Here is a 19,652-nt window from a genome sequence, read left to right on the forward strand (position 1 = left end):
GCATATAGAGAACCTATGCTTGTGAGAACCCGCGGTGAAGATAGAAGATGAAAGGCGCATCAAGACGAGGGATGCCAATTAAGATGGCAAAAACCTCGTAAAGATAAGCAAGAGGAAAATAATCTTCACCACACAAGAGCGCATCAAGATGCAACGATAGAAGACACGCACTCAAGGCAAAAGCTTTCACGGAGCCACCAAAGAAATAACATAAGAAAGACAAGGTGGACGTGAAAGAAAGGATATCATCTAGATATGCAACTTCTCTCAAGTGTATAAGATTCTAGGTAGACGAAATCATGATGATATATATATCTACAAAGAAGGATGTACACCCGAAATAGTTACAACACGAAGGAACAAGATATCCAAAAGGAAGTCATACATATACCAATAAGATATTTGCTTGAGAGCATAGCATATGGCTAGATATGGTCTTATTGTATATAAATGAATTCCAACCACACGAACATCAAAGACATCACAACTAGCAACAAGACATCATTGTTGGGATGCTTTGAGAAAGGAAACAAGTATCACAAGAAAGAATGTATAACATGCCATGATACAACCTACACAAGGTTGAAAGCAAGGAAGAATGCATGAAGAGATACTTGTTACCGAGATATCATTGGAAGGATGTAGTAGATACCAATTAAAGGTAGATAGTAGTTCATTGATCATCCTAGCTTGACTCCAATAAGTACATGATGACACCACCTTCCTTGTGAGTCAGCCGAGCGTCCAATGCATCTCCAATTGTTCCTAGAACAACAACACAAACAAAATGGTACCCAAACTCATTGGGACCAAAGAGTTAGAGAACCAACAATACATAGGACAAACTCCACATAAAAATGTGCATATAGAAACGAAAATGAATTTCATGCACATCTCATCCAATTTGAGACTTGGTGGAGTTTCCCCTATATATTGGGTCAAAGAAAGAAAGCATGCCAAAGATACTACATGAAGTTAATATGCAAGCTCAAGACTTTCAAGAACCGATACCAAATGACAAAGAAATACCAAGCATAGAAAAGATACCAAATGAATAAATCATCACTTGGAGGATATCCATTGATACACTCAAAAAGAAAGATGTCAAACTCCCAAAAGAGAGAATGGTTCCAAACAAACCAAGCCCTCTAGAAAGTTTCATGATGGCACAAAGCACCAAAAAGAAATGGCTTGCCTTCCACAAACACACACTTGATAAGGATCACAAGATGAGTGTTTTATAGAGAATAGGATAGCTCGCCCAAGACTAGTGCATTATAGAGAATTTGCATTTGAATACAAAATGCACGAGGTGGGATCACCACTTTCACTATATCTAGAAAACACTAGACAAGGTCAAGAAATTAACAAGATCCACAAGTCGTATGGAATACAATGGGAGTTGACACAATCCTAGGCAAGAGATAAAGCAAATAAAAGTAAAGGCCAATGTAAAGATGATCAATAATTTCTACCACACATAAATGAGTACCAATTGTCAAAAGACAAGAAGTATTTGGAAATAATTCCCGGTGGTAGGTAACAAGGATATCCGACATCATCTTCACACCAAACAAAAAGCAAATTGCAACTTGTAGAGCTAACATGCCACCTAGGAACAAGATAATTTATAATATCAATTCTAGGTGACAATATCTCAAATGTACACATTTTCTAGGCTAGTAATATACACATAGCATATTACTCCCCCATAATGTGATACCAATTAAAGATAAACAAGAGGCAAAATAATGATCCAACACGAGATAATTAATGGACAATATAGAATTTGAATTTCTCATGAGAAGACATACCACATAGCGACTAGATAATCTTGAAATATCAATACTACATGGTATTACTCATGTACACACATGTATAGGATTGTGAGGTGCATAAAGCACATCACTCCCCCATAATGGGATATTCCATTAATCTCTCACAAGAGCCAACTAAGAAAAGAACAAGATGCAAAAGGCTCAATGCATGACACACACGTACATGATGTGCAAACCAACACACACATACTTGATTGCTCAAGATAATCAAGTTGGAAGCACAACATATACAAACACATGCAAGGAACAAAACCAAACATGCAAAGGAGTAAGTAACTATCAATGTAAACACTTTAAGCACGAGTTACCGCATGGAGAAAGATTGGATATAAGATAGAAACTTGATAATTCGAATAACTTGGCTTGAGACAATTAGAATGATGAAGTCCCCTTAATTCTTCATAAAGTAGCCAAGTCTCCAATGCCCTCCAACGACACCTATTGATCAAGTTTGAGCTTGTTGGTCTGTTGGGTAACGTAGCATAAATTCAAAAAAATTCCTACGTCTCACCAAGATTTATCTATGGAGTCATCTAGCAACGAGGGAGGAGTGGATCTACATACCCTTGTAGATTGCGCGCGGAAGCGTTCAAGAGAACGGGGTTGATGGAGTCGTACTCGTCGTGATCCAAATCACCGATGATCCTAGCGCCGAACGGACGGCACCTCCGCGTTCAACACACGTACGGAGCAACGACGTCTCCTCCTTCTTGATCCAGCAAGGGGGGAGGAGAGGTTGATGGAGATCCAGCAGCACGACGGCGTGGTGGTGGAAGTAGCGTGATTCCAACAGGGCTTCGCCAAGCGCTGCGGGAGGAGGGAGATGTGACATGGGAGGGAGAGGGAGGCGCCAGGGCTTAGGTTTTTCTGCCCTCCCTTCCCCCCACTATATATAGGGCCAAGGGAGAGGGGGGGCGCAGCCTTGGCCCTTCCTCCAAGGAAGGGTGCGGCCAAGGGAGGAGTCCCTCCTCCCCAAGGCACCTCGGAGGTGCCTTCCCCCTTTAGGACTCTTCCTTTCCCTCTTCTCTTGGCGCATGGGCCTCTTGGGGCTGGTGCCCTTTGGCCCATATAGGCCAAGGCGCACCCCCTACAGCCCATGTGCCCCCCCGGGGCAGGTGGCCCCACCCGGTGGACCCCCGGGACCCTTCCGGTAGTCCCGGTACAATACCGGTGACCCCGAAACTTGTCCCGATGGCCGAAATAGGACTTCCCATATATAAATCTTTACCTCCGGACCATTCCGGAACTCCTCGTGACGTCCGGGATCTCATCCGGGACTCCGAAAAACTTTCGGGTTACCGCATACTAATATCTCTATAACCCTAGCGTCACCGAACCTTAAGTGTGTAGACCCTACGGGTTCGGGAGACATGCAGACATGACCGAGATGACTCTTCGGTCAATAACCAACAGCGGGATCTGGATACCCATGTTGGCTCCCACATGTTCCACGATGATCTCATCGGATGAACCACGATGTCAAGGACTTAATCAATCCCGTATACAATTCCCTTTGTCTATCGGTACGACACTTGCCCGAGATTCGATCGTCGGTATCCCGATACCTTGTTCAATCTCGTTACCGGCAAGTCTCTTTACTCGTTCCGTAACACATCATCCCGTGATAAACTCCTTGATCACATTGTGCACATTATGATGATGTCCTACCGAGTGGGCCCAGAGATACCTCTCCGTTTACACGGAGTGACAAATCCCAGTCTCGATTCGTGCCAACCCAACAGACACTTTCGGAGATACCTGTAGTGTACCTTTATAGCCACCCAGTTACGTTGTGACGTTTGGCACACCCAAAGCACTCCTACGGTATCCGGGAGTTGCACAATCTCATGGTCTAAGGAAATGATACTTGACATTAGAAAAGCTTTAGCATATGAACTACATGATCTTGTGCTAGGCTTAGGATTGGGTCTTTGTCCATCACATCATTCTCCTAATGATGTGATCCCGTTATCAATGACATCCAATGTCCATGGTCAGGAAACCGTAACCATCTATTGATCAACGAGCTAGTCAACTAGAGGCTTACTAGGGACATGGTGTTGTCTATGTATCCACACATGTATCTGAGTTTCCTATCAATACAATTCTAGCATGGATAATAAATGATTATCATGAACAAGGAAATATAATAATAACTAATTTATTATTGCCTCTAGGGCATATTTCCAACAGTCTCCCACTTGCACTAGAGTCAATAATCCAGTTCACATCGATATGTGATTAACACTCAAGGTCACATCCCCATGTGACTAACACCCAAAGGGTTTACTAGAGTCAATAATCTAGTTCACATTACCATGTGATTAACACTCGATGAGTTCTGGGTTTGAACATGTTATGCTTGTGAGAGATGTTATAGTCAACGGGTCTGAATCTTTCAGATCCGTATGTACTTCGCAAATCTCTATGTCATCTTGTAGATGCAGCTACTACGCTATATTTGGAGCCATTTCAAATAACTATTCTACTTGGAGCTATTCTAAATTGTTGCTCCATTATACGTATCCGGTATCTCTACTCAGAGCTTATCCGGATAGGTGTTAAGCTTGCATCGACGTAACTCTTTACGTCGAACTCTTTATCACCTCCATAACCGAGAAACATATCCTTATTCCTCTAAGGATAATTTAGACCGCTATCTGGTGATGTACTCCTAGATTACCTTTGTACCCTCTTGCCAGATATGTGGCAAGGCACACATCAGGTGCGGTACTCAGCATGGCATACCGTATAGAGCCTATGACAAAAGCATAGGGGACGACCTTCGTCCTTCCTCTTTCCTCTGCCGTGGTCGAGCTTTAAGTCTTAACTTCATACCTTACAACTCAGGCAAGAACTCTTTCTTTGACTGGTCCATCTTGAACACCATCAAGATCATGTCAGGGTATGTGCTCATTTAAAAGTGCCATTAAGCGTTTTGATCTATCCTTATAGATCATGATGCTCAATGTTCAAGTAGCTTAATCCAGGCTTTCCATTGAAAAACACTTTCCAAATAACCCTATATGCTTTATAGAAATTCTACATCATTTCTGATCAACAATGTGTCAACAACATATACTCATCAGAAATTCTATAGTGCTCCCACTCACTTCTTTGGAAATACAAGTTTCTCATAAACTTTGTATACACCCAAAATCTTTGATCATCTCATCAAAGCATACATTCCAACTCCGAGATGCTTACTCCAGTCCTTAGAAGGATTGCTGGAGCTTTGCATACTTGTTAGCATCTTTCAGGATTGACAAAACCTTCCGGTTGTATCACACACAACCTTTCTTCAAGAAAAAACGTCGAGGAAACAATGTTTTGACATCCTATCTGCAAGATTTCATAAATAATGCAGTAATTGCTAATATAATTCCAACAGACTCTTAGCATCGCTACGAGTGAGAAAGTCTCATCGCAGTCAACTCCTTGAACTTGTCGGAAAACATCTTAACGACAAGTCGAGCTTTCTTAATGGTGATACCTACCATCATTGTCCGTCTTCCTTTTCAAATCCATATGTACCTAACAGCCTTACGACCATCAAGTAGTTCTCCCAAAGTCTACACTTTGTTTTCATATATGGATCCTCTCTCGGATTATATGGCCTCAAGCCATTTTTGGAATCCAGGCCCACCATCGCTTCTCCATAGCTCGTAGGTTCATTGTTATCTAGCAACATGACTTCCAAGACAGGATTACGTACCACTCTGAAGTAGTACGCATCCTTGTCATCCCACGAGGTTTGGTAGTGACTTGATCTGAAGTTTCATGATCACTATCATAAGCTTCCACTTCAATTGGTGTAGGTGCCACAGGAACAACTTCCTTGCCCTGCCACACACTAGTTGAAGAGACGGTTCAATAACCTCATCAAGTCTCCACCACCCTCCCACTCAATTCTTTCGAGAGAAACTTTTCCTCGAGAAAGGAACCGATTCCAGAAACAATCCCTTATTGCTTTCGGATCTGAGACAGGAGGTATACCCAATTGTTTTGGGTGTCCTATGAAGATGCATTTATCCGCTTTGGGTTCGAGCTTATCAGCCTGAAACTTTTTCACATAAGCGTCGCAGCCCCAAACTTTTAAGAAATGACAGCTTAGGTTTCCCTAAACCATAGTTCATACGGTGTCATCTCATCGGAATTACGTGGTGCCCCTTTTAAAGTGAATGTGGTTGTCTCTAATGCCTAACCCATAAACTATCATGGTAATTCGATAAGAGACATCATGGTATGCATCATATCCAATAGGGTGCAGTTATGATGTTCGGACACACCATCACACTATGGTGTTCCAGGCTGTATTAGTTGTGAAACAATTTCCACAATGTCTTAATTCTATGCCAAACTCGTAATTCAGATATTCATCTCTATGATCATATCATAGATCTTTTATCCTCTTGTCACGACGATCTTTCAACTTCACCCTGAAATTACTTGAACCTTTCAATAATTCAGACTCGTGATTCATCAAGTAAATATACTCAACATCTACTCAAATCTTCTGTGAAGTAAGAACATTACGATATCCACTACACGCCTCAGCACTCATTGGACTGCACACATCAAAATGTATTACTTCCAACAAGTTGCTTTCTAGTTCCATTTTACTGAAAAACGAGGCTTTCAGTCATCTTGCCCATGTGGTATGATTTGCATGTCTCAAGTGATTCAAAATCAAGTGAGTCCAAACGGTCCATTTGCATGTAGTTTCTTCATGCATATACACCAATAGACATGGTTCGCATGTCTCAAACCTTTCAAAATAAGTGAGCCCAAAGATCCATCAACATGGAGCTTCTTCATGCGTTTTATACCGATATGACTTACGTGGCAGTGCCACAAGTAGGTGGTACTATCATTACTATCTTTTGGCATGAACATGTGTATCACTACGATCGAGATTCAATAAACCATTCATTTCAGGTGTAAGACCATTGAAGGTATTATTCAAATAAACAGAGTAACCATTATTCTCTTTAAATGAATAACCGTATTGCGATAGACATAATCCAATCATGTCTATGCTCAACGCAAACACCAATCTCGATGGTAGAGGGAGCGTACGATATTTGATCAACCTTGGAAATACTTCCAACACATATCGTCATCTCACCTTTAGCTTGTCTCCGTTTATTCCATAGCTTTTATTTCGAGTTACTAACACTTAGCAACCGAACCGGTATCTAATACCCTGGTGCTACTAGGAGTACTAGTAAAGTACACATTAACATAATACATCCAATATACTTCTATCGACCTTGCCAGCCTTCTTATCTACCAAGTATCTAGGGTAATTCTGCTCCAGTGGCTGTTCCCTTTATTACAGAAGCACTTAGTCTCGGGTTTGGGTTCAACCTTGGGTTTCTTCACTAGAGCAGTAGCTGATTTGCCGTTTCATGAAGCATGCCTTTTTGCCCTTGCCCTTCTTGAAACTAGTGGTTTCACCAACCATCAACAATTGATGCTCCTTCTTGATCTCTACTTTTGTGGTGTCAAACATCGCGAATATCTCAAGGATCATCATATATGTCCCTGATATATTATAGTTCATCACGAAGCTCAAGCAACTTGGTGGTAATGACTTCGGAGAACCATCACTATTTCATCTGGAAGATCAACTCCCACTCGATTCAAGCGATTGTTGTATTCAGACAATCTGAGCACAAGCTCAACAATTGAGCTTTTCTCCCTTAGTTTGCAGGCTAAGAAAATCATCGGAGGTCTTATACCTCTTGACGTGGGCACAAGCCTGAAATCCCAATTTCAGCCCTCGAAACATCTCATATGTTTCGCGACGTTTCAAAACGTCTTCGGTGCCTCAACTCTAAGCCGTTTAACTGAACTATCACGTAGTTATCAAAATGTGTATGGCAGATGTTCGCAACATCCATAGACAACGTTCGAGGTTCAGCACACTGAGCGGTGCATTAAGGACATAAGCCTTCTATGAAGCAATGAGGACAAACCTCAGTTTACGGACCTAGTCCGCATAATTACTACTATCAACTTTCAACTAAATTTTCTCTAGAACATATCTAAACAGTAGAACTAAAGCGCGAGCTATGACATAATTTGCGAAGACCTTTTGACTATGTTTAGGATAATTAAGTTCATCTTGTGAACTCCCACTCAGATAGACATCCCTCTAGTCATCTAAGTGATTACATGATCCGAGTCAACTAGGTCGTGTCCGATCATCACGTGAGACGGACTAGTCATCATCGGTGAACATCTTCATGTTGATCGTATCTACCATACGACTCATGCTCGACCTTTCGGTCTCTTGTGTTCCGAGGCCATGTCTGTACATGCTAGGCTCGTCAAGTCAACCTAAGTGTTTCGCGTGTGTAAATCTGTCTTACACCCGTTGTATGTGAACGTTAGAATCTAACACCCGATCATCACGTGGTGCTTCGAAACAACGAACTGTCGCAACGGTGCACAGTTAGGGGGAACACTTTCTTGACATTATTATGAGGGATCATCTTATTTACTACCGTTGTTCTAAGTAAACAAGATGCATAAATATGATAAACATCACATGCAATCAAATAGTGACATGATATGGCCATCATCACTTTGCTCCTCTTGATCTCCATCTTCGGGGCTCCATGATCATCATCATCACCGGAATGACACCATGATATCCATCATCATGATCTCTATCATCGTGTCTTCATGAAGTTTTCTCGTCAACTATTACTTCTACTACTACAGCTAACGGTTAGCAATAAAGTAAAGTAATTACATGACGTTTATGTTGACACGCATGTCATAAATAAATTAAGACAACTCCTATGGCTCCTGCCGGTTGTCATACTCATCGACATGCAAGTCGTGATTCCTATTACAAGAACATGATCAATCTCATACATCACATATATCATTCATCACATCCTTTTGGCCATATCACATCACATAGCATACCCTGCAAAAACAAGTTAGACGTCCTCTAATTGTTGTTTGCATGTTTTACGTGGCTGCTATGGGTTTCTAGCAAGAACATTTCTTACCTACGCAAAAACCACAACGTGATATGCCAATTGCTATTTACCCTTCATAAGGACCCTTCTCATCGAATCCGATCCGACTAAAGTGGGAGAGACAGACACCCGCTAGCCACCTTATGCAACTAGTGCATGTCAGTCGGTGGAACCAGTCTCACGTAAGAGTACGTGTAAGGTCGGTCCGGGCCGCTTCATCCCACAATGCCACCGAATCAAGATTGGACTAGTAACGGTAAGCATATTGAACAAAATCAACGCCCACAACTACTTTGTGTTCTACTCGTGCATAGAAACTACGCATAGACCTAGCTCATGATGCCACTGTTGGGTAACGTAGCATAAATTCAAAAAAATTTCCTACGTCTCACCAAGATCTATCTATGGAGTCATCTAGCAACGAGGGGGAGTGGATCTACATACCCTTGTAGATCGCGCGCGGAAGCGTTCAAGAGAACGGGGTTGATGGAGTCGTACTCGTCGTGATCCAAATCACCGATGATCCTAGCGCCGAACGGACGGCACCTCCGCGTTCAACACACGTACGGAGCAGCGACGTCTCCTCCTTCTTGATCCAGCAAGGGGGGAGGAGAGGTTGATGGAGATCCAGCAGCATGACGGCGTGGTGGTGGAAGTAGCGGGATTCCAACAGGGCTTCGCCAAGCGCTACGGGAGGAGGGAGATGTGACATGGGAGGGAGAGGGAGGCGCCAGTGCTGGAAATATGCCCTAGAGGCAATAATAAATAGTTATTATTATATTTCCTTTTTCATGATAAATCGCTTATTATCCATGCTAGAATTGTATTGATAGGAAACTCAGATACATGTGTGGATACATAGACAACACCATGTCCCTAGTAAGCCTCTAGTTGACTAGCTCGTTGATCAATAGATGGTTACGGTTTCCTGACCATGGACATTGGATGTCGTTGATAACGGGATCACATCATTAGGAGAATGATGTGATGGACAAGACCCAATCCTAAGCATAGCACTAGATCGTGTAGTTCGTATGCTAAAGCTTTTCTAATGTCAAGTATCATTTCCTTAGACCATGAGATTGTGCAACTCCCGGATACCGTAGGAGTGCTTTGGGTGTGCCAAACGTCACAACGTAACTGGGTGGCTATAAAGGTACACTACGGGTATCTCCGAAAGTGTCTGTTGGGTTGGCACGAATCGAGACTGGGATTTGTCACTCCGTGTAAACGGAGAGGTATCTCTGGGCCCACTCGGTAGGACATCATCATAATGTGCACAATGTGATCAAGGAGTTGATCACGGGATGATGTGTTACAGAACGAGTAAAGAGACTTGCCGGTAACGAGATTGAACAAGGTATCGGGATACCGACGATCGAATCTCGGGCAAGTGTCGTACCGATAGACAAAGGGAATTGTATACGGGATTGATTAAGTCCTTGACATCGTGGTTCATCCGATGAGATCATCGTGGAACATGTGGGAGCCAACATGGGTATCCAGATCCCGCTGTTGGTTATTGACCGGAGAGTCATCTCGGTCATGTCTGCATGTCTCCCGAACCCGTAGGGTCTACACACTTAAGGTTCGGTGACGCTAGGGTTATAGAGATATTAGTATGCGGTAACCGGAAAGTTGTTCGGAGTCCCGGATGAGATCCCGGACATCACGAGGAGTTCCGGAATGGTCCGGAGGTAAAGAATTATATATAGGAAGTGCTATTTCGGCCATCGGGACAAGTTTCGGGGTCACCGGTATTGTACCGGGATCACCGGAAGGGTCCCGGGGGTCCACCGGGTGGGGCCACCTGCCCCGGGGGGCCACATGGGCTGTAGGGGGTGCGCCTTGGCCTACATGGGCCAAGGGCACCAGCCCCTAGAGGCCCATGCGCCAAAGGGACAAGAGGAGGGGAGAGTCCTAAAGGGGGAAGGCACCTTCGAGGTGCCTTGGGGAGGATGGACTCCTCCCCCCTTGGCCGCACCCTTCCTTGGAGGAAGGGGCAAGGCTGCGCCCTCCCCCTCTCCCTTGGCCCTATATATAGTGGGGGGAAGGGAGGGCAACCATACCTGAGCCCTGGCGCCTCCCTCTCCCTCCCATGACACATCTCCCTCCTCCCGCAGCGCTTGGCGAAGCCCTGTTGGAATCCCGCTACTTCCACCACCACGCCGTCGTGCTGTTGGATCTCCATCAACCTCTCCTTCCCCCTTGCTGGATGAAGAAGGAGGAGACGTCACTGCTCCGTACGTGTGTTGAACGCGGAGGTGCCATCCGTTCGGCGCTAGGATCATCGGTGATTTGGATCACGACGAGTACGACTCCATCAACCCCGTTCTCTTGAACGCTTCCGCGCGCGATCTACAAGGGTATGTAGATCCACTCCTCACTCGTTGCTAGATGACTCCATAGATTGATCTTGGTGAGACGTAGGAAAATTTTGAATTATTGCTACGTTACCCAACAGTGGCATCATGAGCTAGGTCTATGCGTAGTTTCTATGCACGAGTAGAACACAAAGTAGTTGTGGGCGTTGATTTTGTTCAATATGCTTACCGTTACTAGTCCAATCTTGATTCGGCGGCATTGTGGGATGAAGCGGCCCGGACCAACCTTACACGTACGCTTACGTGAGACCGGTTCCACCGACTAACATGCACTAGTTGCATAAGGTGGCTGGCGGGTGTCTGTCTCTCCCACTTTAGTCGGATCGGATTCGATGAAAAGGGTCCTTATGAAGGGTAAATAGCAATTGGCATATCACGTTGTGGTTTTTGCGTAGGTAAGAAACGTTCTTGCTAGAAACCCATAGCAGCCACGTAAAACATGCAAACAACAATTAGAGGACGTCTAACTTGTTTTTGCAGGGTATGCTATGTGATGTGATATGGCCAAAAGGATGTGATGAATGATATATGTGATGTATGAGATTGATCATGTTCTTGTAATAGGAATCACGACTTGCATGTCGATGAGTATGACAACCGGCAGGAGCCATAGGAGTTGTCTTAATTTATTTATGACCTGCGTGTCAACATAAACGTCATGTAATTACTTTACTTTATTGCTAACCGTTAGCCATAGTAGTAGAAGTAATAGTTGGCGAGACAACTTCATGAAGACACGATGTTGGAGATCATGATGATGGAGATCATGGTGTCATGTCGGTGACGATGATGATCATGGAGCCCCGAAGATGGAGATCAAGAGGAGCAAAGTGATGATGGCCATATCATGTCACTATTTGATTGCATGTGATGTTTATCATGTTTATGCATCTTATTTTCTTAGAACGACGGTAGTAAATAAGATGATCCCTCACTAAAATTTCAAGAAGGTGTTCCCCCTAACTGTGCACCGTTGCGAAAGTTCGTCGTTTCGAAGCACCACGTGATGATCGGGTGTGGTAGATTCTTACGTTCACATACAACGGGTGTAAGCCAGATTTACACACGCGAAACACTTAGGTTGACTTGACGAGCCTAGCATGTACAGACATGGCCTCGGAACACAAGAGACCGAAAGGTCGAGCATGAGTCGTATGGTAGATACGATCAACATGAAGATGTTCACCGATGATGACTAGTCCGTCTCACGTGATGATCGGACACGACCTAGTTGACTCGGATCATGTAATCACTTAGATGACTGGAGGGATGTCTATCTGAGTGGGAGTTCATAAGATGAACTTAATTATCCTGAACATAGTCAAAAGGTCTTCGCAAATTATGTCGTAGCTCGCGCTTCAGTTCTACTGTTTAGATATGTTCCTAGAGAAAAATTTAGTTGAAAGTTGATAGTAGCAATTACGCGGACTGGGTCCGTAAACTGAGGATTGTCCTCATTGCTTCATAGAAGGCTTATGTCCTTAATGCACCGCTCAGTGTGCTGAACCTCGAACGTCGTCTGTGGATGTTGCGAACATCTGACATACACGTTTTGATAACTACGTGATAGTTCAGTTAAATGGTTTAGAGTTGAGGCACCGAAGACGTTTTGAAACGTCGCGAAACATATGAGATGTTTCGAGGGCTGAAATTGGGATTTCAGGCTCGTGCCCACGTCAAGAGGTATGAGACCTCCGACGATTTTCTTAGCCTGCAAACTAGGGGAGAAAAGCTCAATCGTTGAGCATGTGCTCAGATTGTCTGAGTACTACAATCGCTTGAATCGAGTGGGAGTTAATCTTCCAGATGAGACAGTGATGGTTCTCCATAGTCACTGCCACCAAGCTATTAGAGCTTCGTGATGAACTATAACATATCAGGGATAGACATGATGATCCTTGAGCAACTCGCGATGTTTGACACCGCGAAAGTAGAAATCAAGTTGGAGCATCAATTGTTGATGGTTAGTAAAACCACTAGTTTCAAGAAGGGCAAGGGCAAGAAGGGATACTTCATGAAACGGCAAATCAGTTGCTGCTCTAGTGAAGAAACCCAAGGTTGAACCCAAACCCGAGACTAAGTGCTTCTGTAATGAGGGGAACGGTCACTGAAGCAGAACTACCCTAGATACTTGGTAGATGAGAAGGCAGGCAAGGTCGACAGAAGTATATTGGGTATACATTATATTAATGTGTACTTTACTAGTACTCCTAGTAGCACCAGGGTATTATATACCGGTTCGGTTGCTAAGTGTTGGTAACTTGAAATAAAAGCTACGGAATAAACGGAGACTAGCTAAAGGTGAGCTGACGATATGTGTTGGAAGTGTTTCCAGGGTTGATATGATCAAGCATCGCACGCTCCCTCTACCATCGAGATTGGTATTAAAACCTAAATAATTGTTATTTGGTGTTTGCGTTGAGCATAGACATGATTGGATTATGTCTATCGCAACAAGGTTATTCATTTAAAGAGAATAATGGTTACTCTGTTTATTTGAATAATACCTTCAAATGGTCTTACACCTGAAATGAATGGTTTATTGAATCTCGATCGTAGTGATACACATGTTCATGCCAAAAGATATAAGATAGTAATGATAGTACCACCTACTTGTGGCACTGCCACTTAAGTCATATCGGTATAAAACGCATGAAGAAGCTCCATGTTGATGGATCTTTGGACTCACTCGTTTTTGAAAAGTTTGAGACATGCGAACCATGTCTATTGGTGTATATGCATGAAGAAACTCCATGCAAATGGACCGTTTGGACTCACTTGATTTTGAATCACTTGAGACATGCAAATCATACCACATGGGCAAGATGACTGAAAGCCTCGTTTTTCAGTAAAATGGAACTAGAAAGCAACTTGTTGGAAGTAATATATTTTGATGTGTGCAGTCCAATGAGTGCTGAGGCGTGTAGTGGACATCGTTATGTTCTTACTTCACAGATGGTTTGAGTAGATGTTGAGTACATTTACTTGATGAATCACGAGTCTGAATTATTGAAAGGTTCAAGTAATTTCAGGGTGAAGTTAAAAGATCGTCGTGACAAGAGGATAAAAGATCTATGATGTGATCATAGAGATGAATATCTGAATTACGAGTTTGGCACAGAATTAAGACATTGTGGAAATTGTTTCACAACTAATACAGCCTGGAACACCATAGTGTGATGTCCGAACATCATAACTGCACCCTATTGGATATGATGCATACCATGATGTCTCTTATCGAATTACCACGATAGTTTATGGGTTAGGCATTAAAGACAACCACATTCACTTTAAATAGGGCACCACGTAATTCCGATGAGATGACACCGTATGAACTATGGTTTAGGGAAACCTATGCTGTCATTTCTTAAAAGTTTGGGGCTGCGACGCTTATGTGAAAAAGTTTCAGGCTGATAAGCTCGAACCCAAAGCGGATAAATGCATCTTCATAGGACACCCAAAACAGTTGGGTATACCTCCTGTCTCAGATTCGAAAGCAATAAGGGATTGTTTCTAGAATCGGGTTCTTTCTCGAGGAAAAGTTTCTCTCAAAAGAATTGAGTGGGAGGATGGTGGAGACTTGATGAGGTTATTGAACCGTCTCTTCAACTAGTGTGTGACAGGGCACAGGGAGTTGTTCCTATGGCACCTACACCAATTGAAGTTGAAGCTTATGATAGTGATCATGAAACTTCAGATCAAGTCACTACCAAACCTCGTGGGATGACAAGGATGCGTACTACTTCAGAGTGGTGTGTAATCCTGTCTTGGAAGTCATGTTGCTAGACAACAATGAACCTACGAGCTATGGAGAAGCGATGGTGGGCCCGGATTCCGATAAATGGCTCGAGGCCATAAAATCCGAGAGAGGATCCATGTATGAAAACAAAGTGTAGACTTTGGAAGAACTACTTGATGGTCGTAAGGCTGTTGGGTACATATGGATTTTAAAAGGAAGACAGACAATGATGGTAAGTGTCACCATTAAGAAAGCTTGACTTGTCGTTAAGAAGTTTCCCGACAAGTTCAAGGAGTTGACTACGGTGAGACTTTCTCACTCGTAGCGATGCTAAGAGTCTGTTGGAATTATATTAGCGATTACTGCTTTATTTATAAAATCTTGCAGATAGGATGACAAAACCTTGTTTCCTCGACGATTTTCTTGAGGAAAGGTTGTGTGTGATACAACCGGAAGGCTTTGTCAATCCTGAAAGATGCTAATAAGTATGCAAAGCTCCAGCAATCCTTCTAAGGACTGGAGTAAGAATCTCGGAGTTGGAATGTACGCTTTGATGAGATGATCAAAGATTTTGGGTTTATACAAAGTTTATGAGAAACTTGTATTTCCAAAGAAGTGAGTGGGAGCACTATAGAATTTCTGATGAGTATATGTTGTTGACATATTATGGATCAGAAATGATGTAGAATTTCTGGAAAGCATGCAGAGTTATTTGAAAAATGTTTTTCAATGGAAAACCTGGATTAGGCTGCTTGAGCATTGAGCATTAGGATCTATGAGGATAGATCAAAACGCTTAATAGTTCTTTCAAATGAGCACATACCTTGACATGATCTTGAAGGTGTTCAAGATGAATCAGTCAAAGAAGGAGTTCTTGCCTGAGTTGTAAGGTATGAAGTTAAGACTTAAAGCTCGACCACGGCAGAATAGAGAGAAAGGACGAAGGTCGTCCCCTATGCTTAAGACATAGACTCTACAGTATGCTATGCTGTGTACCGCACCTGAAGTGTGCCTTGCCATGAGTCAGTCAAGGGGTACAAGAGTGATCCAAGAATGGATCATAGGACAACGATCAAAGTTATCCTCAGTAACTAGTGGACTAAGGAATTTTCTCGATTATGGAGGTGGTAAAAGAGTTCGTCGTAAAGGGTTACGTCGATGCAAGCTTAACACCTATCCGGATAGCTCTGAGCAGAGATACAGGATACGTATAATGGAGCAACAATTTAGAATAGCTCCAAGTAGAACAGTTATTTGGAATAGCTCCAAATAGAACGTGGTAGCTGCATCTAGGAGATGACATAGAGATTTGTAAAGCACACACGGATCTGAAAGGTTCAGACCCGTTGACTATAACCTCTCTCACTAGCATAACATGATCAAACCCAGAACTCATCGAGTGTTAATCACATGGTAAATGTGAACTAGATTATTGACTCTAGTAAACTCTTTGGGTGTTAGTCACATGGGGATGTGACCTTGAGTGTTAATCACATATCGATGTGAACTAGATTATTGACTCTAGTGCAAGTGGGAGACTGTTGGAAATATGCCCTAGAGGAAATAATAAATAGTTATTATTATATTTCCTTGTTCATGATAAATCATTTATTATCCATGCTAGAATTGTATTGATAGGAAACTCAGATACATGTGTGGATACATAGACAACACCATGTCCCTAGTAAGCCTCTAGTTGACTAGCTCGTTGATCAATAGATGGTTACGGTTTCCTGACCATGGACATTGGATGTCGTTGATAACGGGATCACATCATTAGGAGAATGATGTGATGGACAAGACCCAATCCTAAGCATAGCACTAGATCGTGTAGTTCGTATGCTAAAGCTTTTCTAATGTCAAGTATCATTTCCTTAGACCATGAGATTGTGCAACTCCCGGATACCGTAGGAGTGCTTTGGGTGTGCCAAACGTCACAACGTAACTGGGTGGCTATAAAGGTACACTATGGGTATCTCCGAAAGTGTCTGTTGGGTTGGCACGAATCGAGACTGGGATTTGTCACTCCGTGTAAACGGAGAGGTATCTCTGGGCCCACTCGGTAGGACATCATCATAATGTGCACAATGTGATCAAGGAGTTGATCACGGGATGATGTGTTACAGAACGATTAAAGAGACTTGCCGGTAACGAGATTGAACAAGGTATCGGGATACCGACGATCGAATCTCGGGCAAGTGTCGTACCGATAGACAAAGGGAATTGTATACGGGATTGATTAAGTCCTTGACATCGTGGTTCATCCGATGAGATCATCGTGGAACATGTGGGAGCCAACATGGGTATCCAGATCCCGCTGTTGGTTATTGACCGGAGAGTCATCTCGGTCATGTCTGCATGTCTCCCGAACCCGTAGGGTCTACACACTTAAGGTTCGGTGACGCTAGGGTTATAGAGATATTAGTATGCGGTAACCCGAAAGTTGTTCAGAGTCCCGGATGAGATCCCGGACGTCACGAGGAGTTCCGGAATGGTCCGGAGGTAAAGAATTATATATAGGAAGTGCTATTTCGGCCATCAGGACAAGTTTCGGGGTCATCGGTATTGTACCGGGACCACCGGAAGGGTCCCGGGGGTCCACCGGGTGGGGACACCTGCCCCGGGGGGCCACATGGGCTTAGGGGGTGCGCCTTGGCCTACATGGGCCAAGGGCACCAGCCCCTAGAGGCCCATGCGCCAAAGGGACAAGAGGAGGGGAGAGTCCTAAAGGGGGAAGGCACCTTCGAGGTGCCTTGGGGAGGATGGACTCCTCCCCCCTTGGACGCACCCTTCGTTGGAGGAAGGGGCAAGGCTGCGCCCTCCCCCTCTCCCTTGGCCCTATATATAGTGGGGGGAAGGGAGGGCAACCATACCTGAGCCCTGGCGCCTCCCTCTCCCTCCCATGACACATCTCCCTCCTCCCACAGCGCTTGGCGAAGCCCTGTTGGAATCCCGCTACTTCCACCACCACGCCGTCGTGCTGTTGGATCTCCATCAACCTCTCCTTCCCCCTTGCTGGATGAAGAAGGAGGAGACGTCGCTGCTCCGTACGTGTGTTGAACGCGGAGGTGCCGTCCGTTCGGCGCTAGGATCATCAGTGATTTGGATCACGACGAGTACGACTCCATCAACCCCGTTCTCTTGAACGCTTCCGCGCGCGATCTACAAGGGTATGTAGATCCACTCCTCCCTCGTTGCTAGATGACTCCATAGATTGATCTTGGTGACACGTAGGAAAATTTTGAATTATTGCTACGTTACCCAACAGCCAGGGCTTAGGTTTTGCTGCCCTCCCTTCCCCCCACTATATATAGGGCCAAGGGAGAGGGGGGGGGGGGCGCAGCCTTGGCCCTTCCTCCAAGGAAGGGTGCGGCCAAGGGAGGAGTCCCTCCTCCCCAAGGCGCCTCGGAGGTGCCTTCCCCCTTTAGGACTCTTCCTTTCCCTCTTCTCTTGGCGCATGGGCCTCTTGGGGCTGGTGCCCTTTGGCCCATATAGGCCAAGGCGCACCCCCTACAGCCCATGTGGCCCCCCGGGGCAGGTGGCCCCACCCGGTGGACCCCCGGGACCCTTTCGGTGGTCCCGGTACAATACCGGTGACCCCGAAACTTGTCCCGATGGCCGAAATAGGACTTTCCATATATAAATATTTACCTCCGGACCATTCTGGAACTCCTCGTGACGTTCGGATCTCATCCGGGACTCCGAACAACTTTCGGGTTACCGCATACTAATATCTCTATAGCCCTAGCGTCACCGAACCTTAAGTGTGTAGACCCTACGGGTTCGGGAGACATGCAGACATGACCGAGATGACTCTCCGGTCAATAACCAACAGCGGGATCTGGATACCCATGTTGGCTCCCACATGTTCCACGATGATCTCATCGGATGAACCACGATGTCAAGGACTTAATCAATCCCGTATACAATTCCCTTTGTCTATCGGTACGACACTTGCCCGAGATTCGATCGTCGGTATCCCGATACCTTGTTCAATCTCGTTACCGGCAAGTCTCTTTACTCGTTCCGTAACACATCATCCCGTGATAAACTCCTTGATCACATTGTGCACATTATGATGATGTCCTACGGAGTGGGCCCAGAGATACCTCTCCGTTTACACGGAGTGACAAATCCCAGTCTCGATTCGTGCCAACCCAACAGACACTTTCGGAGATACCTGTAGTGTACCTTTATAGCCACCCAGTTACGTTGTGACGTTTGGCACACCCAAAGCACTCCTACGGTATCCGGGAGTTGCACAATCTCATGGTCTAAGGAAATGATACTTGACATTAGAAAAGATTTAGCATACGAACTACATGATCTTGTGCTAGGCTTAGGATTGGGTCTTTGTCCATCACATCATTCTCCTAATGATGTGATCCCGTTATCAATGACATCCAATGTCCATGGTCAGGAAACCGTAACCATCTATTGATCAATGAGCTAGTCAACTAGAGGCTTACTAGGGACATGGTGTTGTCTATGTATCCACACATGTATCTGAGTTTCCTATCAATACAATTCTAGCATGGATAATAAACGATTATCATGAACAAGGAAATATTGCTTGTATCAAGATTATATCTTATATCATTACCTTGTGGCAAACCACATGTAGGTGAAGTAGAAGAAGTTGAGAAGACTATACGACCGAAGGTGGAGGGAAAACAATCATCCCCACAAATCT

The sequence above is a fragment of the Triticum urartu genome, chromosome 7A (genome assembly GCF_056163025.1).
Source record: "Triticum urartu cultivar PI428250 chromosome 7A, HENAU_Tu73, whole genome shotgun sequence".
NCBI lineage: Eukaryota > Viridiplantae > Streptophyta > Magnoliopsida > Poales > Poaceae > Triticum > Triticum urartu.